This window comes from Protopterus annectens, chromosome 2.part0 (genome assembly GCF_019279795.1).
Source record: "Protopterus annectens isolate FY-2018-M chromosome 2.part0, PAN1.0, whole genome shotgun sequence".
In the NCBI taxonomy this organism is placed as follows: Eukaryota; Metazoa; Chordata; order Ceratodontiformes; family Protopteridae; genus Protopterus; species Protopterus annectens.
This window is the reverse complement of record NC_056728.1, coordinates 391228219-391256044: the sequence shown is the minus strand read 5'-3', so window position 1 is coordinate 391256044 and position 27826 is coordinate 391228219.

The window sequence follows — 27826 nt, the reverse complement described above, 5'->3', positions numbered from 1 at the left end:
AACTGAGGTGGAATCCTTCACAGCCCCTGTGTCTGTGGAAAATACGGCCCAGACCTCATAGCCCTTTATAAACGCATTCCATGAACACCGTCAGGAATGCATGGATCATGCAATCCCAAATAAAACCAAGACCCAATCCTCCAAAGGCAGGCATCCTGTTTGGTGGACCCCAGCCATAAACAAACCATACAATACAAGGAGGAAGCTACTATATGATAGATCCAAATCACAAAAAGGGAAGCCATCTCTGACCAGTATTATTGAAAAACAACGTCCACATATAAAATTGTCTAAGGCCATCTGTGAGATAAAAATCGTACAGGACACCAAGGATAATCACAAGGCATTCTTTACTTATTGTAGGAACCTGTGTGGGAATCCCCAGATATGTTCAGAATTAGTCCAAAATGACAACAAATACAACAAACCCACAGACATTGCCAACATCCAAGCTGACAGGTTCAGTGCAAACTTCTCCCCCCCTCCCCACCAAAAGGGCAAATATCTATCCTAGCAGAGTGCTGGCCCCCTGACATCGCAGATGCTCAGGAAACAGCCAGCCTCTCCAAAGCAAAACACACAGCATCAATGGGACCAGACGGTGTCCTGGGCTGTGTCCAACATGAACCCCAAGAAGAATTGAACACACACATAAAACCACTGTTCAATGTCAGCCTTAACACATGATATGTACTAAAAGAGCAGTGTACAGCAACAGTGGACCCTCTCCACAAAGGTGGTGCCTCAACGGATACTGCAAACAATCGCCCCAGAAGCCTGACTAGGTTGGTCTGCAAAGCTATGGAAAGGATCATCATGGACCTCAGAAATGAACATATTGGGGACACACAGACACTGGATCCTACCCATTTTGGCTTTATTAAGGGCAGATCCTGCCTCTTAAACCTGGTTGAGTCATTTGAAACAGTCACCAAGGCCATTGACGAGGGGATGGTGGTCCACACAGCCTACCTGGACCTTGCAAAAGCCTCCCATACAGTACCCCACTTGGTCATCATAGATAAGATCACCAGCTTCAATAGAAACCCCTATGTCACTAGATGGGTTGCAAACTGGCTCAAGGACAGAACCCACATGGTCTGAAATGCTGGAGCCATGTCAGAACACAAACCAGCTACAAGTGGCATCCCACAAGGCTCAGTCCTGGGACCTCCCTTGTTTGATATATATTTCTCAGAGGTACAGGCCAACACAGAAGGACTGTTGGTGAACAAGTTTGTAGATGACTGCAAACTGGGCACCATAATCGACCCTCCAGCTGACACAAGCATCCTAAAAAAGGGCCTCATAGAAACAGACAACTGGTGCCAGAGCCATGTCCTCAAGCTAAACACAAAACAGTGTATAGTCCTCCCCTTTGTCAAAAACTAAGTGCCCACAAATCACTACATACGTGGTAACCCATTAAGTATGGAAGAAGTGATAAGGGACAACCATGTGGCCAAAGTGTTCAGAGAAACATTTCATATAGCCCACCTAATCATGAAGGTAATCACATCTACATCAGGGGAGGTCATTGTGCCTCTTAACTCATCCCTCATCAGGCCCATAATTGAGTACAATGCCCCTTGTGGGATGTACCTTTTCAGACACCTGCAGCAGCTGGAAAGACCACAAAAGTACCTCACCAGGAGGATCAAAGGGCTCAAACACATGCCATTCACTGCCCGGTTAAAGAAACTGCAGCTCCACTCAGTGGCATACTGCCTGCCCAGGGGCGATCTGTGCCAGATGTATAAAGCCATGTCCAACCTGGAATCAATGGACATGCTGCACCTTGGAAAATCAGAATCCCATCAAGCTATGCACTCAAGAGACCTGAACTTCAGGACTGAAATAAATAGGACATGCTGGAGTGACAGATCCATAACCCAGAGGCTCCCCCCACTCTTGAGTAAACTCTCACTCCAGGTTAGCCAGAGTCCCTCATTGACTCTCTTCAAGAGGAATCCTGATGAGTGGATGGGAGATTGTAGGTTTACCCTGGGTATCACTTCTACTTCACTGTTAGCCAGAGGCACAGTATACTAACCATGAAAAATGTAATGGCAAACTCCACTTACAATGTGTGTCGAAAGCCAAACACACTCTGGATAGGATTATAAATGCCCTAGGGCAGGTAGCCTAGTATGAACCTATGAACAGAATCACACACACCAAGTAGCACAACTGTGGTCACTGTGGAGTAATGTTTGCCAATGTCCACCTAAGTTGGTGAATACACAGCAATGTCGGACAAGCCTGGTTTAAGTAGGCCATAGCTGAACAAGATGCAACATGCTCATAGTTGCCCAACTGGCCCTTAACTAGTCTGGTTTGCTCAGTATGAGCATTTACAGCAGTGATGGGACTCAAACCCATGATACTGTGCACCGTAGTGAAAGTACTGAACCACTACACCATGACAGTATTACAGTGTTTAGCCAGTATGAGAGAATGTTGCCAAGTCTTTGCAAACTATCCCATGGAAACCCTGCAAGTACAGCATAATCTTTTTTGAGTTATGACACAAAGGAGTCTGGCAGTAAGAACACAACATGACTTCCAACACACACAGTATTAATGTCAATATTGGTCATGTTCACACACAACCACAAATGTAGTGGACTTCAGATCACAACATATGGAAAGGTCACACTGGGCATGCTCACACACTTGGATAAATGAGACACGTGTCAGGCAACAAACCATGGAAAGCCTGGACTGGGCATGCTCACACACTTAGTGCATATCTGAGTATAGCAGTCAGTTACACATATCTGGCAGTTGTATGTGTTAAGCCAGGAACCTCCCATGATCCAGCAATCCACCCTGTGCACACAGTTAAATGACAACAGACACATATATTAATATACCGGAACCCTGTCATGATCAAACGTTATGCAGATACACACATTGTTCACAGAAACTGTGAAAGCTACGGCAATAAAGACCTGCAAACAGTAGCAGCAACAAATATTGTGCATCCCAAACATAAACATAGGTGCAGAGGTGAATACTAGGCTGTCTGCCCTGGGGAATTCATAAGCCTAGGCAGAGTGTATTTGGCGTCTGCCTCCCCAGTAGAGTAGCCTACTGTGCCTCTGTAAAGTAGGTCACAGAAGGCACTGTTTAAGGCTACTTTGCTGTGCCTCTGTCAAGCAGAGACACAGTGGAGATCCCAGGGGTGAATTTGCAATTTCCCATCCATGCAGCTGTATTTTGCTGGAAGACGGTTGGTGAGGGTCTATGTCTAACTTTAATTGGGATTCAATTTCAGAGTGAGGGGAGCCTGTGAGTAATGAATCTTTCCCTGCAGCATGTCCTATTTATGCTTGTGCTGAGGTTTATGTCCCTGGAGTGTGTAGCTGTAAGGGTCTTGGATGTTATGAGGTGGAGCATGTCCATTACTTCTTGGTTTGAAATGGCTGTGTACGTCAGGCATAGATTACCTCTGAGTAGGCGTTAAGCAACTGAGTAGAGCTGGAGATCCTTTAGCTGAGCTGCATAGGACATCTGTGTGTAGCCCATGATTCTCTTGGGGAGGTACTGTTGTGTTCACTGTAGTTGCCGCAGGTGTTGGGTAAGGTACACCCCAAAAGGGGCATTGTAGTCAAACATGGTCCTGATGAGTGAGTAGTAGAGGGCCACAATGACCTCACATGATCTACATGCAAACACCCATGTGAGAAGGAGGGCTATACAAAGTTCTTAGCAATGACTCTCTATAAATGGTATTAGCAAAGGAGAGGTTATGATCTATCTGGGTCTGTGGGCTATTGCTCTGTTATGTAGTAGCTTTCTCCTTCTGTTGTACAGCTTATATATGGCTGGGGTCAACCAGACAGGTCTCCTGTTTTGGAGGAGTCATGGTTTTATGTGGGATAGCATGATCAATGCATAACTGCAGCTGCTCATACAATGCATTTGTAAAGAATTCTGCAGATTGGTCTGTATTAACCTCCAGCATGGGGCCTCTGAAGTATTCCACCCCAGTCTTCACAAGTGCAAAGTCTGCTTTTGAGAAATTCTTTACAGTGATTTCCTTGGCTGGGTGTGGGGACGGGATATGGATGTCCAGGGAAAGTTGATCATGGTCTGATCTTAATAATGACAGTTCTACCTCTGGTGTGGAACATAGAGTCCCCATGTTGGTGATGATCAGGTCCAATATGTATTCCCCCTAGTGGGTGTGGTAACTGGTTGTGCCATAGCACATGGATTCACAAATTGTAGTGGCTGTAGGGTGATGTTGAGGGCTTGAGTAGTATCCCCAGTCAATATTTGTGTACCTGAAGTCAACCACAATAATGTTGTGTGTGAAGACCTTCATATCCGACACTGTTCCCAGGAATGCCAAGTGTGGTTACTGGGTATGGGTGGGTGGTCTGAACTACACACCAAACCAAAAGGCAGTTTTGCACAATGGTAGGTGTATATGTATGGCCTGTCATGCTTAGTCCAGTGGGACCAACCCAGAGGTGTGTGTATCTGTGATGTATATGGATACACCCCCTACTTGTGTTCTGTGTCACAAGTCCTGTGGTCACGAAGCATGGTATAGAACATAACCTGGCAGTGCCAGTGTGCATATGTGACCCTGAACTAGGTTTCTGTGAATGCACAGATATTGTTATCCCCCATACTGAGGGATAGTTAAAGATGTACATTCTTCTTTGGAAACACTGATGATGTCAGCACCCTATAAATACAGCAGGAGAAGGGAAATCATCCAGTAATGTGAATAGCGTGCTGTGCTAATGCGTCTGTCTCAAGTATCATAACATAGTTAGGTAGGGGTTTGAATCCTGCAAACGCTGTGTGTCTGCAATTCTTTGTGAAAGGAATGGCCATTTTGAAGACTGGGATAACACACTAAAAGATGTACATTCTTCTTTGGAAACACTGATGATGTCAGCACCCTATAAATACAGCAGGAGTAATGCGAATAGCACGCTGTACTAATGCGTCTGTCTCAAGTATCATAACATAGTTAGGTAGGGGTTTGAATCCTGCAAATGCTGTGTGTGTGTATGTCTGCAATTCTTTGTGAAAGGAATGGCCATTTTGAAGACTGGGATAACACACTAAAAGATGTACATTCTTCTTTGGAAACACTGATGATGTCAGCACTCTATAAATACAGCAGTAGAAGAGAAATCATCCAGTAATGCGAATAGTGCGCTGCACTAATGCATCTCCCTCAAGTGCCATAACCTAGTTAGGTAGTGGTTTGAATCCTACAAATGCCATGTGTGCGTTTGCCACACAGTTTGTGAATGTGTTGTGTGTTTTGTTTTCATTATTGTATGACATATTATTATAACAGTAATTGCCATGCATACATCAGGTATGTGTTTGCCACATACAGATATGTACCTGTGACCTTTAATAGTTCCTATGTGTGAAGCCTGCCCCATATGAATACAGCTGTTACCTTTGCTGCCATGTGCCGCAGCTTACCAGACCTTAGGCCATACATGTATGTTGGTAACAATGCAAGCTACTGCAGTGATCTTTGTCCTAGGCCAACTATGTGACACACACTCATGAAAGCTTTGATAGATTAATGTGGGTGACAGTTCATGTCTGCAGTATATGTCAGACATGTTAAAACACAGCAAAGTCTGTGAGTGATGGCCATCCAGTGTAGGTGTATGGCAACTGTTGCCGATATGTATACAGACAACTTCTTGCTTAGGTGATACACAGAAGGACTGCAGAATACCTTTGGAAATGTGAATATCACAGGATAGACAAGATAACACCTGTCCACATGTACACACCATTACCCGTTCTACATGATGGGTGCTACCACCTACATGGTACTATGTTGACTACATGCCGATGACAATGACACAGTAGCGTTACAGCAATATACCATGGCTTGGACAACAGGTATCTGTCCGTATGATACCCTTGTGGTGGTTAGGTGTGTCATGTGTAGAATGCATTGTAGGCCACTGTATGTATTTGCAGTCATGGATGGACATATCCATAGTGTGTTGGAATGTACATGAGACTGCTATATGCCAAAGGGTATTGTTCCCAGGGATGTGTGGGGCTCAGTAACAATGGCTACTGGTATAGTGTAGTACTGCAGGGATATCACTGACACCAGGTTCCTACGTCTGTGTATCAGTTGAGGAGACACCATGTAATGACCACTGAATGTCAGGCTATGTAAGCTGTGTATACTACCAGAATGCAGACCACTGACATGTGGAAACCGTATCATGCACAGCATACTGTCAAACCATGTCATGTTCCATGCTGACCATGTTCACAAATGTACACCTGCAAATCGGTGATGCAAACATCACACATGTACTGTCCACACCCCAACACATACAGGCACAGGTACACACAACAGCCATGTGGCACATGTGCAGACAGTACACTTTGGGAATTAACACTGGTGTATACAAAACTGCAATGACAAACATAGTTAATGCACCATGCATGCTCGAATATACCCACAACAATATCATTACACTGTACTGTTAACAACATGATAATATAACTACAGTGCTATGTAGTCACCCTGTGCATCAGTACCATGCTATCCTGTTCCAGCATCAATGTTACAGATGGCAGGAGGTGGCACAGTTTCATCATATGCACAGGGTGTGTACTTGGTTTGCCAGAGTCTGCCATTGACACATCCAATTGACATGTATGTGTGTGTGTGTTAGTGAGGGACAACAGTACAAGATGGGGCAACGTTGCTGCGATGTGTGTGTGTATGTGTTAGCCCTAGGTGTTAGCATTATGTGTGTGTGTATGCATGCACACAGTTCCACCATGTGGCTGCCATATACGGGTGTTTGTGGACAGCCACAGACTGTACCTGCCAGGTTATACAGGTCACTGTCTCTGGCCATGGACACGGTACCTGTGCCTGGCAGGGGTGCTACGGACAGTATCAGGTACTAAGCCAGACTGGGTACTGTCATCAGAAGCAGTGGATTGTTGACTGGACACATGTCCCTGCTGGGATTGTCCAGAGCCATGTGCACGTGGTCTTCTAGGACGGTCTAATGACAACACAGACCCAGCATTGCTGGGGCTGGTACTGGCACTATGGGAGTGGCTGCAGGTTTGTTGTCATCCGCGATGACTTGCAGCTGATAATGTTGCTGGCAGACGTCCACGTCAATGCCTCAACCGTCCTGCACTGTCCTGGCTCCTGGACATGTAGTTATGGAACAGATCTAATGTGTCCCCCCAAAGTCTATCAATGACCTCGCTGATGTTACGGATGGCAGACGCAATGTCACGCATAGTGTCATTCATAGCGGTGCAATGTGCTCTAAGCTCCCTCAGACCCTGTCTGGTGTACCATTCTATATGTGCCTGTGCCTGCATTACAGCCCGGAACATAGCTGAGGTTGATAGACCTCTGTGGGCATGTCTGACAGGGGTAGTACGACCACGGATGCTCCCACGAGAACCCCTGGACATCTGCCTGTGTGGTACCATGTCAGGAATCTGGCCATGGCTGCTGTGAGGGGATGCATGTGCCAATGATACCACACTACCCTGGTCAATGCCCACTGTATGCTGTCCCTCAGCTAAGGACATTGGTGACAATGGATGTATCGGCAGGATGACTGTGTGCATTGATGGGGTTGACTGCTGTGTACTGTCAATTGGATGACCAACGACAGACTCTGTCACACCTCCCTGTGCCATTACACATGTATCATCATTAGCACTATCCCCAGCAGTGGCTTCAGGTTCCCTGCTGCACTCCACCAGAGCAACATCAGAACCTGTGAGAGGAAGATAGGAAACACAGTTTACAAATGTGTACACAATATTAGTGCACAGGCACACATGCACACATGCACACAGGTACACAGGTGCACAGGTGCACATGCACACATACACACAGGCACACAAGCACACAGGCACACTCCTCAGTACAGCAGATACAAACACAGACACACCTGCAATCCAACACATACACAATACTGTTTTAAAGTGGGTGGCCATTTCACAAGGAAAAACATCACTGCACACATGTCAGCATGCAGGTTATGTGTTGCACAGGAACATGCAGCGCAAGTGTAGACAGCCCTTGTTAATAACAGTATACGTGTACTTGATACTTGTGTGTAGTTGTTCAGTGATTGTCTCCACCCTGGGACACAATGTGTACAAGGACATAACAATGTTGTGCAAGTGTTGCAAGCTGTGGGTGCATAGATTTGCACACACACACACACACACACACACACACACACACACACACACAAAACACATGACGGTGCTACGCAATAACAGCTATGTGTACTTATGTGGTCAGTGGAACTGGATGTGGTGTAGTAACGTGAGCCATGATCAACATGCTTCTTGTGGTCAGTCAACAATAATAATGTGTGCCAGACAGGCAGCTAGCATGCTGTACCTGAAGTGCAGTAACATCTCTACATCCACAATTACACAGCCTCTTGTTACATGGGTGTGTAAGGTGGACAATAGTGAGCATTGCCTAACATGAATGTATTATTTGTTCCAGACTGTTGCACAAAGACATGACAGGCCTCTACCCCTCAGGTGTATTATGTGTGCTGCATAGATAAGTGGGATGCTTATGGCTGGCCATACAGCAGATGTCATAATTGGACATGTGTAGCAGGCTAAGGTGAAGTGTGTATGCCAAACATGTGTGTGTTGTGTACATGTGTATCTGGTGTGCCTATACAATGTCCAGTACTGTGTTGCCACACATGTGTGTCATGCTCTGTGTATTGCATGTGAGTGAGGCAGCTACTGAGAATAATGGGATATGCATAGTCTAACAGCAAACATGCACAGCATGCATTATGCGTAGGTGTTACATGTGCACACACTACACCTCCATATGACATGCACATGTTATTAGCAATATTATTGTTATTACACACTCACCAGCATGGATTGGCTGCCTTGCTGTCACTCCAGAGGGACCTGCAAACATATGAGAGTGATTGCCAGTGTCCACAACTGTGCCTTTGATACTGTGAGTATGATAAAGTACAGTAATACAACAGGTGGTTTTCACAGCTGTACAGATTATGCTCAGAATATCAATCTTGCAGAAGAATGGGCAGGTTAACAGGTACACAAACAGTACACATCTCACACATGCATAGACTACCAGTACAGAGAACAGTCGACTACAGATATGGCATGTTACCTGCACACTCCATTTCAACATGCTGGGTGGCTCCGGCCTCCATGATGACACATGTTTGTGGATGTTCTTGTTGTTGGCCTGGAGCCACAACACTTAGGAGGTGCTCCTCCACACTGGTGAGGGGGGGGGTGGATAGGTACCCCACCACCTGTGGCAAGCTGTTGTCTGTGGATATCAGATGCACGCTGCTGGACATGTCTAATTAAATCACTGCAGTGATGGCGTACCTGCTCATATGTCCGGTTATGCATGCCTATGTCATTTACCCGACGGACAAGTTCTTGCCACAGTGCAGCCCTCTCATGCTGGTTCTGGCTGGTCCTGGAAAACAGCACACAGTAATTCTGCACCAGGCTCTGGTGGATCTCCTGATCCTCTGCTGCTGTATAAGGTGGGTTTCTCTGATGCACCATCACCCTGGAAGGAAGGAAAAGAAAAATAGGTGAGCAAGTCATGTGGCACACTTAATATTCAAATGTACTGATATCACTTCACTGCCATATATAGCATCTGTCTGTCTATCAGGGGATACACATGTTCGATATCACATATCAGTGCTCAGCCCACAACTGTCTGACAGTGCCTGCCACACTCCATACAACAAACTAGTATACACGAGCACTCAGCACACTGTTTGGGATACAATGCAAAACCTCACACTTGGGTATGTATCAAGCTAATGGATGAAGAATATTGTCGTCCCATGCAATGAATGCAATACACATGTACAGTTTCAATGGTAATCCACCCTAGTCTTTGATGCCATACCCCTACCTGACATACGTGCACAGTTGTTACTAAAGCCAGCATAAAGCTGTCACAGAGTATACATGCTGCCAGGTACACACACATACCCTGTAACACACATGTGATTGCGGTCATGGTACAGGCATCATTACACACACATTACACATACATACAACACACAAATGTATGACGACACAGATGAGCATTAACTGTGTACCTTATAGTACTGTGTGCCCCTACTTACAGATACCTATGCATGAGGTATGTAATCTGTGCAGACTACAGGTAACACACCAAACAGTATTACCACAGAATGTGAACATACACCATACTGTAGTGTTTAGGCCTACAACGTCAGGTAGTACAACAGTTCGTATGTGAGCTGGATTCAACAGCAGTACCACTTACTAAGCATACATGTATTGCTTCTGCCTATGATGGGACACCACAGTTGTACACAGGGAACTACGGCACAACATATGCCAATTTACTATGTTTGCATCCCAATAACTGACACATCTTTCTCTGGCCTCACACCAAGGACAACAACTACCATGACAGACACAAACTCACGCTAAGCTATCACACCTTTACAGACCTTGCACACAGTCAGTGTCACACTCATTCAATGTCACATAGCTGGTATTGCACTGAGTACATGTGTGTGTGCATTGTGTCATAGGTAGGTACTATGCTATTGGCCCTGGGCCTAGGGCAGCCTAGCCATATGCTACCCTGCCCTTTGGTACACATGTACTGTGATTTTACTTGCTCCTGTGAAACGGTTACACGCAGGGGACTCACAAGGCATATTACCTATCTCCATGACATTCATCAGGGGTATGTATGACATCTACTAATGAGGAGCCTTGTTTGTTAATGCTGGGTGGTTTCGTCCAGGGTATGGCATATTTGTGTACAGAAACCTGTACCTCCAGCATGTGCTGTTTAGTGCGGTGACAGGGATTAGGGCCCTAGGTCATGTAGGCTGGACGGATTGTGAGGTATTGCCATGGTGGTTGGCCAACTGGTATAGGTGTGACATAACTCTGTATGTCCAGCACTGGTAACCTCTGTGTAGGCAGTATGCAAGGCACTCTAGCTGTGGTTTTGTGAGTCAGTCTGCATAGGGAATGTGTTTGTGGCCATTATCAGTCTTTGTTAGGTATGTCTGTGGACTTTCCACTTGCTGTAGTTCTCATGGGAGGTACATACTGCATAGGACATTGTGAGGTGTACAGGGGTACACTGACTTACATTTCCCTAGCTGACACACCTTTTGTGATGACACGTACCATGTACAGGGATTACAAGACTAGTGTGCCACTGTGGATATCAAAGGGGAGGTTATTGTACACCTGTGTCCCATGTTCTCTTCTGACACCTCCAGTGGTAGGCAGGCAACCACCTATGTGGAAATTAGTGGGTAACATGTTTTGGAATGGGGTATGGTACTGCAGTATTAACACTGGTGTTCTGTCCATGCCTTGGTAACCAGGCACCTGTTGCAGTACATCTGCCCCCATGTCCCCCTCTCTCACTCTCTTTTTATATATCTATCTATATATATATATATATATATATATATATATATATATATATATATATATATATATATATATATATATATCAATATATACATATCTATATATATATATATATATATATATATATATATATATGTAAATATATATACATATCTACATATATGTATATATATATCTATACACGCACCACTATATATAACCATATATATATATATATATATATATATATATATATATATATATACATATCTATAGACATTCATATCTATCTGTATACATGTATGTATCTAAATTTATATCTATATATGTATTTGTCTATTATATCTATATGTATATACATATTCTCTATCTATCTATCCATATATCTCTATGTAGCTATACAGACCCCTCTATGTACATATATATATATATATATATATATATATATATATATATATAGATATGTAGATATATAGATATATATATATGTATATCGATATATAGATATATGTATATATATATATATATATATGTATATGTATATATATATATATATATATATATATATATATATATATGTATATATATATGTATATATATATATATATATATATATATATATATATATATATATATATATATATATATATATATATATATATATATATATATATATATATACACACACACACACGTAACATCCATTGCTGTACATATACATGCACATGTAGGTACATGGACTGCCCACCTTTCATGGTGGGAATATCACTTCTGCAACAGTTGTGAGACATACCATTCTGTAATGATATTGCACACTGTTGTGCATAATGCATTATGCTGTCCTCAAGCCATATAGCTGTAGCAGGCCTCACTGGCTCAGTCACACAGACGTTCACCACCACATGACATATACCTGCACTGCATGCTGTTTTCAATGCCACACACTACAACCTACATTGATATCTGCACATAGCAACCTTCAACTACATATGTATGTCCAGCCTTCACTAACAGTTGCAGTATGTCCTTTGCCCTATGCACATCTTCATATACATATAGATACAGACTGCTAACACATATCGAGGGTTCACAGTATGTAGATTATTAGATTATGTAGTTTACATTACCTTTGTCTCTGACAGCTTTTTTTTTTTGGATTGCTGGCTTGCTAGCTTGCTGGCTGCCTGGATGGCTGCCTGGATGGCTGGCTGGCTGCCTGGGTGGCTGGATGGCTGGCTGCCTGGATGCCTGGATGGCTGGCTGGATGGCTGCCTGGATGGCTGGCTGGCTGCCTGGATGGCTGGCTGGATGGCTGCCTGGATGGCTGGCTGGCTGCCGGCATGGCTGGATGGCTGCCTGGGTGGCTGGATGGATGGTTGCCTGGATGCCTGGATGGCTGGCTGGATGGCTGGCTGGCTTGGTTTTTCTTTTTTTTTGGTCTGTCTCTCTGTCTCTCTCTCTCTCTCTCTCTCTCTCTCTCTCCCTCCAGTTGCTGCAATGATATTATTGCATGTGTGGACTGGCAGTACAGGCTGCTTTTGTAGGTATCTGCACATGTGCATGTGATGGCCTCTGCACCTGTTGGTGGCCAGCATTTACTAATTGCATGCAGCCTGCTGTGTGGTAATTGCAGTTCTCACTGTGATTTCAGGACACTGCTATAAAATGTTAGGTTAGGTAGGCGTAGGCCTTTCAGTTTTGCAAGGTAGGGACCATGCTGGTTTGCTGTGGACACTGTTGTGTCAGTCAGAAGGTTGGTATGTCTCTCATATCTAAGGCTGTGTTGTAGCCACTGAAATGCATGTTGTACTGAAACCTGACTGTTGCTTTTTCCAGTTTACTCTTCTCAGTGTGTATGTTAACTCACACCTGCTAATGTTAACACTGTTTACATGGGAGTATGTTCTTTCCTGTGGGAGTTGTGGATTAACTGGTATACAACAGTAGTTGTTGCAATGTGTTGCTATGGCTTCACTATTTTCCCTTTATATTCACTCCTTGAAGGCCTGATATTTGTCTTTACTGGAATGTGTTGCTATGGCTTTCCTATTTTCCATTTACATTCACTTCTTGTAATGCATGATATATTTCTTTCAGCAGTAAGTTCTTATATCTTTGCTGTGGCTTGGTGGCACTGCATGCAGTCTGGTGAGTCCAAGGTCTGGGGTTTGACACTTACACGGGTATTTTATTTTGCTGCTGAGCAGTACTAGGGCCTTGTATTTTGTACTAACAATTATGAATATCAGGCACATGCAGTGCTTCTAAACTGCTATACTGTCATTAGTTTGTTAGATGGCTACATCCTTTGATATTTCTGTGTTGTACTCCTACATGAGGGTGTGCTTGTGGGAGTAATTCTACAGCAATTCACAGAGTGTGAAACAGCAGACAGGCTGATATGCCTGTGTATTTCTGACACTTGCAGGCCTCAGATACTCTCAGGTATATATTTGACCAGCCTCAGGGAAAGGTACATATCAGTGGGATACACCCGTGATATATTTCAGATATTCTGCAGTTGTGACTGTAGGGTATTTTGAGCATATGTATTACTACACCATTTCTGACATGCAAGTAGTGTCTACTTTAACTTATTGACAGTCACCATTACGTGGGGTACCCCACCGTTCTGCCTACTGTTAGTACATTTCACAGGGAGTCAGTGGGGCACAAGTAACATTTTTTTGCAAATCAGGGACATCCCTGTAAATAAGTCACAGTTGGGAAGTCTGGCCTCATACCTATTCAAATATGGTGGTGTTTATTTATCCTGCTCTGATACTGTGTGGAGTTTGTAAGGTGCTACTATAACATTATTACCTCCTAGCATGGCTGTTTCTCTTATCACACTAATGTAATGCAATTCCACAAGAATTGCCAGTAAGGATTCAGGGAACAAGCTTTGTGTAATGGCCTTCCTATATTCCCTTTACATTCACTCCTTGTATTTCATGATATATTTCTTTCAGCACCAAGTTCTTGTATATCTGTTGTGGCTCAGTGGTAATTCATGCAGACTAGTGTTTCCAAGGTCTGGGGTTAGAGACTGTCAGGGGTATTTTATTTTGCTGATGAGCAGACTACAGGCCTTGTCATACAGAGCGACTAAGGCACTTTTAAGCAGTTGTAAGCGGGTTTGCGCTGGTTTGTGCAATGCTTACACATGCGCACACTCGCTTAGCTAAGCACACACAAGCGCACACCCACTGACTACAGCTTAAAAGTGCTTACTCCCGCTAACACCCACGCTAATTTCTTTTAAAGAAAAGAAAATGGGGAGATAATAAAGTGGTGAAAAAGGGGGCAAAAAGAGGGTAGGACAGTAGGAAAACAAGCTCGGGATGTGCAGGAAGGATGTAGGGAAGGCCCAATAGCTGCCCATTTCTTTATCAGCAACAGCTGTGCATATGTGTGAAATTTGGTGTGAAATTTTAAACCTTTCACCCCTGAGAGAGGGGTGAGGACAACAAAATATGTTGCACTGCCAATTAGAATTATCAGTTTACATGTCCAGTGGACATGTGTGCAAATTGGGTAGCTATGTATGGGGCGTAATTTTTTTGTGGGAACAGAGTGCCCTTTTTTATTTTTATTTTTCAGGTGGGAGTGGAATGTGAGGTACAGGAAGTAGGTATATTTGGGGAGGTAGGTTGGGGAGGTTAACAGAAAAGACAAACAAGACACATACAGGGGCGGAGTATGACACATGTGGGGGGTAAACACAAATGATGGGGATGGATGCTTGGATATCGCAAGCCCATGAGCCCAAAGATGGCAACAGTGGAATTGAAATCCCCACCCATAGGCAGTTACCACTGCGCCTTCACAGCCCAGGCCGAGGCTGTGCTGGGGGCTGGATAGGATGGGCAGACACACCCATGAGTTGTGCCACCCTTGCCTCAAGCTGGTGTAGGGGATCAGTCACAGAATGCCTGATCTCACTACGCACCACAGACCGGACCCTATGGAGGGTGAGTGGAGGCTCTCCTCCGGCCACGCTGCAGAGGGGGGACGAGCCCCATCCCCTGCAGTGCTTCCACCCAAAGGTGGCACAGGGCCACCGGAGAGGAGGTCCCAGCCTGGGCACTGGTGCCAGGTGCACTCGCCAGCTGAGGTGGGAGAGGTGGGTCCGCTGGAACCCGCCTTCCCTGTTGTCCTATGTTTAGCAGTATTTTATGGAATTTTGGGTTAGTACCAAACAATACCATTCAAAATTAGTTGTAACAGCATACATCAGTATTCCCATTAACCAAACACCCATGAATTCCGAACATTAAGCAGCAAGCATAACACATGCATATTTAGAACAACAGTGCACATTCCAACAGCATGCAGGGTTGATTGGTGGCAACAGGCCATCAGGTTTGGATATGTGAACGGGGCACATGCATCAATGTACATACAGATATGTATGAACCAACAGGACAAATGTCCATGGGAATTAATTGTGAATACACATACCCGGTTTGGTGTGGAATGGCATCATTTGTGAAAATAGGGTAAGGTGGAGAAATTTTACATTAACAACTAAAACTACCTATACATATACTGTACATTCCTAGTAGATGCAGATATATATCCCCTACATGTATTAGTACAGTTTCCTGTATGTAACCTTAGGAATGTTGGCGATGGGGATGTTACTGCTACATTAATATACATTCCATTTTTTATTCATATATGTTCATATCTGGCTGTGTTCAGGTACAGCATTCTGCTACATTTGATTTATATGGGTCTAGACAACTGTGGATGTTCAGCATTTCATACAACCATACTATTTCCATAATGCAAGGGTACAGCAACATATCCAATTTGTGAGACAGACACAGTCCATGTTCTGTATTTTATTTAACACATTACACTCTTTGGTTGTGGCTGTCTCATTCATTTCATTATGTAGTGACTGCAGTATACCTTTATTCCAGACTTATTACAGCTTTCTTGGTAGCTTCAAACTGTCTTTCTCACACTCTCTCAATTATTTTATATGTACATTTCAGAATGGTACTTAATTCTAGGCTTTATTAACATTTATTACTGGTTTACAACAACCCTTTCCAGCTGACTCACTTATTTCATATGGCAGAATTTACAAGGATGTATTTGACACTTGTCTATCCTTTGTTGTTTGATTACCACTCATTTTCTGGCTGCAGCAGTTATCTGATATTACAATACAGGTGGAAACTCTATTTGAGACTTGTTTAATCTTTATTACTGGATTGCATTACAATATTTTCCAGGCTGCATCACTTATCTAATCTTACAATACTAGCAGAATCTTTCTTATAGGCTTATTTGACCTTTATTAGTGGGTTACAACACTGAACTCTTTTACAGTCTGTCTCACTTATATTCTATGACAATACCAGCTAAATAATTAATAACCTGCCTGGTGGCGCAACCTCAGCAGCCTATCAGCATAGGCTCACTGATTCGCGGAACGAACACCTGCAGCTGGAATATAAAGGAAGTAATATTGGAACATATGTCTCCATACTATAGGCTAGGATAGCATTTCTTACATACTTAATTACATGGATACTTAGTAGTGGGGCGTTGGGCATTTGGCGGGCCTCCTGGATCTAACGGTTCATTTGGTCCTCCTTCCTTCGCTTCAGGTCCGCATGGTGGTGACGGACCTGTTCACCAGTCCTCGGAATGCCTGTGGCACTGATGAGATCATGTGCCAACCGGTTCCATGCCTCTGCCTTGTATGCACCCCAGTGAACCTGGCCCTGCATGAGTTCTGCTTCATGATCATGGACTAGGAGCCAAACCATATATTTTGACTCCTCAACACCCCACCTTTGTGCTCTAAAGTGACTTCCCTCTCCTGCACCTCCCATCCTGACTGCAAATGGGTACCACAATCAGTTATGCTGTGTATTCCCACCTGTGGGGCTTATATATGCCGGTTTTCCCGCACTTATCTGTGATTGGCCGTTTTGGATATTTATCAGCTTAAAAAAACTGCTTTGTCATGCTTCTATTTCCATTCATTCCTATATATATGCTAATACTGCATTTTTCAGTACAGCTGTCATGGCTTAGTGTTTCAGTACTTTGACTATGGTGCACAGTATCCCAGGTTCGACCCTGGGCATTGCTTTTTTTATTTTACTACTGTCTAGACAGGCTAGGAGGTGTGTCTGTGTAAAGGCGGCTTTGATACAGCTTGCCCAATGTTGCCTGACAGTAAGCTGGTTGGCGCGCTGCGTAGCTTCGCGCAAACGGCTTACGCTGGGTAACGCGTTATTTAGCTATGAGCACTCATATTATGCTGGGTGAAGTGCTACTGAACTATGGGCACTCATTTTAAGCATGTTAAAGTGCTGCTCAACTACGGGCACTCATATTAAACCTGTTAAACCTCTGCTCACCTGCGGGCACTCATATTAAGCTTGTTAAAGCACTGCTCTCCTATGGGCACTCATATTAAGCTTGTTAAAGTGCTGCTCACCTACGGGCACCCATATTCAGCTTGCTAAAGCCTTGCTAAGCTATGGGCAATTATGATCCTTTTTTTATATTTTATTATGTCGGATTTCTTCAAAAATACATGGCCCATTTCATTACATTTTACTTAAATTATAGTTTTATATATATATATATATATATATATATATATATATATATATATATATATATATATATATATCAGGGGATTCTTTCATGCTTATTTAAATAAAAATGGAAAATGATGTTGTGGGGGCTCGAACCGTGACTACCTCCTCTTTGGCCAATGTCTCTACCGCTACGCTATTGCTACTTGGCTTAATTTGCATATTTAGATCTTATATGCTTTTCAATGTCTGCTAACTGTGGCTGAGCGGAGGGCATACCCACGCAAACGAGTGCAACTACGGGCAAACATTTTTGAAATTATAAAAAAAAAATTAAACTGCTATTTTTACGTTTTACATTACAGTTGGGTTTATTGTCTGTGAGGGCATGTGTGGTGTTGTGTTCCTTGACATTTCCGCAGACTTGCTCGTGGGTGTTTACTTTCAGGACTGTGACTCTTCTGGGGGAATATCCCTTTGCAGAACTCGTCATTCGGACACGACCCCTACGTTCCTACACGGACTGTGTTAGCCTAGGGTATGATTCATATGAGAGAAAACACTATACCGGGTACCACACAATAACGTCTTTATTTAAACAAAGTAAAAAGGAGAGGTGAGCGCTTTCGCAACCTTCGTTGCTTCATCAGACAAAGAATTAACTGTTCAACTGCTTGTTTTATATCACTCTCAGTCAAAAAATGTTTTTCCAATTAGTGACATCATACAACTTTTGAAAATTTAAAGGCATATATGACAAGAGTATTGTAAAATACGCATATGAATATAAAATATATATACAAAAATGTAAAGTATGTTCATATTTATGCATATCTAATTTAAAACAGTTAAATAATCTCATTAAAAATGCATATATATAAAAATGCATATAAATAAAAATGCATAGTATATTCATATTTATGCATATCTAATTTAAAACAATTAAATAATCTCATAAAATGCATATATATAATATATTTATAAAAAAAGAATGCATAATACAAAATATATAATAAAAGAAATATATATATATATATATATTTTTTTATTTTATGCAAAAAATTAATTGTGTCGAAGGCGCCTAGCTCATTAAAAAATGCCTTTATAGCCATTTTGCTTTTCGTTTATTAGGGTATGATTCAGCATGCCCTCATGAATATGCATGGCATGCTGACGTCATACCGTTAGACTGCAGCCTCCGTGTAAGACATATTAACTCTTACACAGAGGTTTTGTGAATCCGGCCCTATATATACTATTTTATAAGCTTCATAACTTTAAAATTACTTAATAGAACTAAGATCTATTTTATTATCATTCAACATTTATAAAGTGAAGGCTTTAACCATTTCATCAGACATTTCACTAACTCTGTACATATTAGATCACTTGTTCTTAAATGTTTCTATTACAGCATATTTTTTTAATTATCAGATAGATGCTAGAGTCATTAGTAATCTTTCATCAGTTACATATGAACTTAATTATTTTTTTTTTGAAACTTGAAAAAAAAAGTGTTAGGATGAAATAGTCTAGCACTTTGATATACCTCACAATAGTCTATACTAATAACTGTTAAAGTCTTTTGTTTAAGTTTATAAATAGTCTTGAGTGGTATTTTGCAATTATACTGTGAGATTTTGATATACTGTTATATAGAATAGCTTTGAAGACAGCGGTGGACCCTTTAATATAATATAGGCTGTATGAGTGTTTTCATTGAATGTGTGATATGTTTCATTTGCTAGTTAATTCTTATAACTTAGAATACTTTCAGCTGGGTCACTACTTATGTGTTTTGAGCTTCTTGGATTGAAGCTTTAAAGCAATGCTGCTTATTTCTGAGGAGAGATTTCAAGCTGTGACTTGTTTAGTGAAGCTCGAGCTGTTTAAATGGCTTTTTTACCTTGCTTCACTCTTTTTCTTTAGTTGAATTCCTGCCGAGATCGTGAGCTGGATATAATTTTTTTGACTGTTAATAGGGGGCAGGAAAGTGAGGAGGCACTGGAAGGAAAAGTAATGATGTGTTTATAACAATAAGTGAAAAAAGGTTAAAGGCTAACCTCATGGTGGTGGCAAAAGGCACTGGATTAGGAGCAACCTGTGTTTTTGATTATGGGCTTGGGTTATATTTGGTTTGGGATTCTCTAGTATGACTGAAATACTAATTCGGTGCTATTGGCAATGTAGATTTTTATTGTTTAGTAATTTTTTACATTTTTCTCATTGGAAGTATCCGATACCAATTTACTAACATATTTTATCAGCAATTAGAGTTCAATTTAACCAGCTATTGGAGTGACACTAATTCTAGAAGAATTACATTGGGAACATGCAATGGTAAATAGCAAAAAAGGAAACAAACAAGTTGCTGCAGTAAACTGATGGGACTGAGCCTTTGCTTTCAGTAATATTATTATTTTTCAGTAAATAAAGGATTGTAGATAACAGGATGCCTTGAATTAATGTGTGTGCTTTTGAGTTAGTTGGATGACAGTTAATGTTGCTGCTGGGATGTAGTAGGAATTGTATGGGTTTAGTTTCATGTCGTACAGTGACTGTTGTTTATTAGTCATTAGGTTCTAATGCAGTATACTTAAAGTTTAAAATTAAATCTTGGTTCCTTGTTTCATAGAGTAAGGTGTCCTTATTTTTCTTCTAGGTTACAAATACAGTATTCTGATCTTGCTGTTAAGATTAAAGGATAGTTACAATCTATTTGCATACTGCCTTCTCATAATCTATCACAGTATTGTAACAGTTGTGAGAATGAAGTAGCTGTGGCATTGAGGCTTTGGCATAGGTTTTGAACTAAGTCTTGCCCTTGGTCTAATGTATGGTGGAGGTTTCACATATTAATAATTTGATAGGTTGTTAAATAACTGTTTTTCATCTAGTGTTTGCTGTATTATTACTAACATCTGGTTATCTAGATCCACATTTCCTCATATGCTATACTTTGGTGATAGTAGCGGATTAATACTAAATTAATTTTTAACTGCTTCTTTGGAAGTACATTATCCCATTTCTGTCAGATTAAGATTGTCACATGAAATTTAGGTTTTGTTTGTTGTGATATTTTATATATGCACTCTGTTAAGGTAGGGGTGGCATTGAGGCTGCACTGTTGTAGCTCTTTAAGGATGATTACATGAAATATGGTAAACTGTAAATGTTCTTTATAACTTTGTGATAACAGGTGAGTAGTATGAGAGTACCTGTTAAGGAGTGGTATCATCATTCTGACTCATGATCATGTAATTTTTGACAGTTTTGTTATTGAACATTTGAGGGAGTTCCAGTTGCATTGTTTGGTGTTTATGTATCTCCCTCACTCTCATTTAGAGATTACTTATTGGTGTTTTTGCTAACATAAGATGTTTCCAATTTTGAGATAAAGGTATTTTTAGGTGGGCATATTGTTCTGCATTTCTCTTATGGAACTGAATATATGAGTGTCAAAGTGGCAACATTGTTGTAGAATATGTAGATTACAGAGGAAGGGGGATCTCTGAGTTTTTTGAATGTACTCCTGAAATGTCCATGTTAAGTATGTACACATTTAAGTTGTTGACTATCTTAATTGGTGATAAGTAGGCTTGTTCCACTTATTAAGCATTCGGGAGTGATTGAAATATGCTTTGTTTCCCTTGTCAGTTATTATTATTTTTTTTTTACATTCCAGTACATACCCTGCTACCTGTTACTAAATATGATAATTAAGATATTTAATGTGGGATAGTACTTTTAATTCACTGTACTTGTGAAATGCACTAAATTTGTTCATTCAACATTATCTATTAGACATCAGGCCTAAACCTGAACTTCAAGCACATTTGTGTATCTTTGTTTTTTTTTTTCAGTAATATAAATATATTGATATTTTGTATTGTTGACTTTTTAAGATACAAAACAGCTGTCAGTAAAATGTGTCTAGTGTTACATTATTTCAGTTAACATTGTAACATGGCACTGATGTATTTGATAGCCATGAAGCCTGTTACACTTGGGAATTTCTGCTTTAATTTTTTTAAAGTAATGAATTTGCAGAACCTCTGAGCTACCATATCCGTGTTTTGCATGATAAGGCAATATAAGTAATGATGGAGAAGTGCTGGACTAAGGTATTGATATTTTTTGTGATCATGATTTAGAATGATGATTTGACAACAGCACATATGTGTACAACTGTACCTCTGTACTAGCACTTTCATTGTCATGTGAGATGCTGCTTTGATCTAATATTTTTCATTATCACCAACTTTATTTGCATTTATAGATGCAAATACAATTATAAAATTATAAAACCAATAAATAAATCACAAAATGGAATAATATATGTTATTAGTTAAAATTCTTGCACAGAGTATGTGGCTTTAAGTATGGAGTTAAACTGGAAATTAGTTTACTTTTGTAAGTGGGTATGTGCTGATATGCTGAATAGAATTCAGTTTATTACGGTGGTTTTGCAGAAGTTATAAAGTGGATATTTATACATTATTTAAATATGAAATGAATATATAACTAATTAATTACTTATTTATTAAGAATGTGAAGGACTTTTAAGAAAAATCATACATATTTACTGGAATGAATGCTTTATCATTTGTTGGTCTGTTCTACTGTTTTAATTAATCGTTTTTCCTTTTTAAAATATATCAAATAAATATTATCAACAGTATTAAGGCCATATATATAACATGAATATTTGATTTGCAAAATAATGTAAATAATATGAATTTATAATTGTTGAATGAGCGAAATGTTCCAAGACATAAGATTTTATATGTCCATGCAAAATTTTAATCCGGAAAAAATATAGATTATAACCATGATATATAATGATGAATTATTATGTAGTAATGAAACTAGATATTTAGAAATGTATATAGACAAGCAAATAATGCAAATGGAGTTAGTAGTTAGCTTTATGTTAATTAAACTTATTGAGTGATGATTTTGGATATACAATTGTTAAGCTATAAGCAGAATCCAATATTATGTATTAGAATAACTTAATAATAACTCCTTTTATATAACTTTAATCATGAAATAATTGCAGAAGATTTTTGTTTTAAATGAGAAAGATTGAGGGTAAGTTTGAATAGAGTTGCTATTCAAACTAGGGGTATTAAACTCCAGGGATGGTATTAGTTTTAATTTAAATCAGTGTTTAGGACTTCATAAAATAATTACATTTTTATTTGGTGTCTACTGTTGTTAATTGATTAAGTGTAACAGATAAATACGAGAGATTAGCTTTATTCATAAAATATTTAGGTTTTATAGTAGTGACATATTATTTAAGATGTTTATATGATTAATTATATTTTCTGTACTATATCATGTAGAGGTGTATCTCCATTAATATTAATGCATTAAACAAGAGTTGTCAGAGTGGGTAGCTTAAATAAATCTTTAAAGATATTTAATGCTCAAGTTATATTTTTACAAAAAACACATTTGATACAAGAGATATTGACAAACAAAATATAAATTATTTTTCTGTTCTACCTAGATCTTATTACAAACAAAAGAGAAGAGGTCTAGCAATCTTGTGGAATAATTCTACTCCAATACCTAAAATCTTAAACACATATAATGATAAGGAGGGCATGTTTTGCCTGGTGACTTTGGAAATAAGAGGGAAAATATATAATCTAATACTAAAGTCAGACTCCCCCATTTTTAATTCCTAAAGTTGAATATATCCTGTCACTGCTATGGTCTCTCCACAATACTCATACATTACATAAAATAAAATATGCAACTTTATTCTTCTATAAAGACAATGAATAATAAACTCACAGTTTGAAATTATTTAACCCAAAGTTGGACTAAGTGGTGATCAATGATTTTCATCAGAATGACAGGAAATAATATGCAATATGTTTACTGTTTTGGCAATTAAATGATGCAAATTCAATTTTGAAACTAGACCATCCAGAATGTTTTGAGGAAAACCAAGTTATTGTAGGAAATATGATATGATCTCTTTACAACTCTCACTAGTTAAGCAGTTGACTCTGCCACGATGCAAAGAAAAATGAATTAAGAAACAGAGAAGGACCCAAATAAAAATATCTGGACAAACTATTTATATTTAAGACTGCATTGTTTGATAATAGCAAGACACTTAAATGCTTTGCCTTATAATGCCATTAGTTAAGTTTTTTCCAAACACCATATACATTATTTTTATTTAACTGAGGTATGGTCTAAAAAAACTTTATACTCAAATATTTATAGTCTAAATGGAAAAAAGTTCATTATGCTCAGATAAGCATAATAATTGTGTATCCTAAACAATAAGAACTGATTCAAATTTAACTTAGAATTAGAAATTAATGAGGCCAGGGCAACAGCTGAAAGAAGATGAGGAATGCCATATATGAGACATGTACAGATGACTACATCATTCTCAAATCCAGTACCCTTAATCATAATCTTGTAAATTTTTAGGGTATAAATAATTTCTTATTTAGGAGATAGTGAAAGTTCCATACATTGTTTAAAGAGATATGGGTACAGTAGAATGCATTGACACGTTCCCACATTTGTATGAATGGATTTATTATGTGTATTTTTTATCCAGAATAAAGTATTATGGTCACTATATAAGGTTTTAACAATATTTATAAAAGACATAGAAAAGGTGAAACTTTTTTTTTATTTACTTAAATAAAAATGTATGGGTTTTCTTGTAAGATGCCTTTAACAATGACTGTAAACAAATGGGATTGCTAGCATTTTGATTAACAGATATAAGAGATTCCACTGACTATATTAGATCTTGGGTTTGTCTACTAACAAGAAAATCTGACATGGAAGGGATACTAATATATTGAACAATTCTCTTCAATCTATTTTCTAGAATAGTGGAAGTTGTTTTAATATCAGTATTAGTCAGAGTGGTTGCCTGATATTTTTATGGTCAGTTAGGCCCAGGTTAGATTTGTAAGGAAAACAATTTAGATTATTTTAAATGTGTATTCAAAAAGTCAAGTTTAAGAAGACACTTCTCAGTTCTTAGTAGAATTTTGGAACTCTTGAGGTCAAAAATGGTATAAATGCTGTGTTTCTCTCTGAACTATGCTATTTATTATGCTTATATCAACTCACAAGCTGGACATCTTATTGCAACCCTGTAACCCCTTTACAATATTCTCCATGGTGTGCATACTAACCCCAAAGATGATATATGCCAAAAAACATATAGCACAGAGTATGCATTCCAAAATGACCCCTGTGGCTGTCTCTGTTATCACCACTCTTCCAAATAAACTGCACATGTGTAAACTCTCATATGCATGATAATCAATGCCTCACTTACTACAAGACAATTTACAGCAATGCCTATCCATATTATCATTATCTAGCCTTTCTGCCAACTACTATTATTTTTTAACTCCAATGTATCCCTATAATATGGTAGTAACATCCTATCTACCCTGAAAGTTCATGATCTTCAAACTATCCTGCCTTAGTGTTTAGTATTCCAGTTCACTTCCAACCACCTTCTCAGTGTCTCTTCCTACAGATCACTTTCATCTTCCCAGGCTATTGCAAGACATCATCCTTCCTAATACTATCCATTTCCAAGTGTTTCTATTTTCTGTGAAATAACTTGTTTTGCTCAATATTTTACTATCTGCAATTCTAGTCTTTCTTCCCTACAGGACTAGCATTTTTAGACTTTCACCCAAAGAGGTAGAATATTCAAGTATTCACACTTTCCTTACCATAACATTTTTACCAAATGTAGGACAAACCCATCTACAATAATCTCTGTCAAGGGTGTCTCCACTATATACACAAATTATTTTTTTTACACTACAATTCCAACATACTTGGTCATCCTACCAACCCTAATAATTAATTCTTATCAGTGTTTGATACGACCAATGTATCATTCACAGCTACATACCACACAGCTTCAAACAATAATCCATCCCTCTTTCTACCAACTGTTTATACTCCACAGATCACTCTCTTTAATCCATTTACTTCTGAGTTTGTGCATCTTATCTTATTCACTCATCCTCAAGTCCTTATATATTACCCCAGTGCAGTCCTTCTGATCTTTGATCCACTCTCCTTTGTTACCCCCTCTTTTTAGTCTGCATCACAGAGATAAACATTTTCTTTAATTTATAATCCAAACTTCTTAGCAGATTGGATTATTAGTCTACATTTGGCACTTCTTCTCCATTTGTTTTTGATTTTCTTTAACTTACTTACCAATCTATTATAAGACAGGGAATCTCCTCCAATGAACCGAATTTACCTATTATCTTCCAGAAATTCTTCAACTCTTTCCTCTTCCCGAGTATATTATATCTACAAACACCCTGAGGCTCCACTTCTTCCAATCCATCCCCTTTTTCTCCACACCTTCAGCATATCCCTTTCTAACATCTACCCAATCCACTCTTTCCTCTTCCTGAGTATATTATATCTACAAACACCCTGAGGCTCCACTTCTTCCAATCCATCCCCTTTTTCTCCACACCTTCAGCATATCCCTTTCTAACATCTACCCAATCCACCCCTACTCCATTTCCACAATATATACCTCTCCTATTTAACCTGTTATATACTTATTTGTGTCCTGCTCTGCACTCCAGATCCACCCTTTCCCTTCTAACACTTGTCTCCTACTTCATCCACCTCAATGCATTCTGCAAGCCTCTTATCCTCTGAGACATATTAATTGCTGCCATATACCTCCTGCAGTCTGGCATACCAAGGTCAACTTTTTCCCCATCATCTGTCTCCTCTCAATAGTCTTTTCCCTCTTCCTTTTACAGACAAATATATTCACATATTCTCTACGGCTACTCCACTAGCTTAGCCTGTAGACTGTCAGGCAAATGCTGCAATAGATGTGTGATTAACTGAAGAACCATAACCCAGCTAACCCCAGTCATAATTCTTAGTGTACAAACCCTCCCTGTCCACCAAACTAATGAAGTTACATTGTCCTTCAATTCTGCCAATTTATTTTCCAGTTTCTCTTCTATTGTTAGGAATACCTTTACCCAAAAATATTTATTATCGCTCCTTGATTGGAACAGAACTAGGAAAAAAACATACGCTCACCTCTTCCCAACCCTCAACACTTGAATCAACAGTTCAAGAAAATCATTCAGTTGTCTATAAACATATCAGTATTATTTTACTCCGTCTCCTTTGACTGGCACTCCAAAAATGCATGCAACTTTGTTTCAAATCTTCCATAGCAATTAAGAAGAACATTAATGAGAAGAGGCACCCTTGCTAATATGGACATATCTGGCAACCCCCTTATACCTACATTCTAAACCAAGGCCTCCTATATAATGCCTTAATACCCATAAACAATATATCATCTCTGAGCACCAGATGTACTGCTCCAAGCAAAATCTCCACCTCAGTGTATCAAAAGTCTTCTTAATATCATCAACAGTATGACTGCTCCATTTTCTTGTGCCCTTTGAGCCAACAAATAGAATTCAGCAACTGAATCCAGTGATCAACTGATGGCCAGCAATTAACAAACCCTTGTTATCTTGTACATCCTGAGAAATAATCCATTTTAGTTTTACCACCCTCACCTGAGCAAATAGTTCAGCTTCAATATTACACAATAAATTTAGGCAGACATTTTAAGGATCTTTCAGATCCTCTTTCTCATTAAGTAACACTATAATTGCTGCCCCCCACCTCAAGCCCATCTCCATTATACTATTCAGTCATGCCATTGCAGTGCTCCAGCCCAAACCATTTGTAATAGTCATTTTGGAAGTCATCTAGCT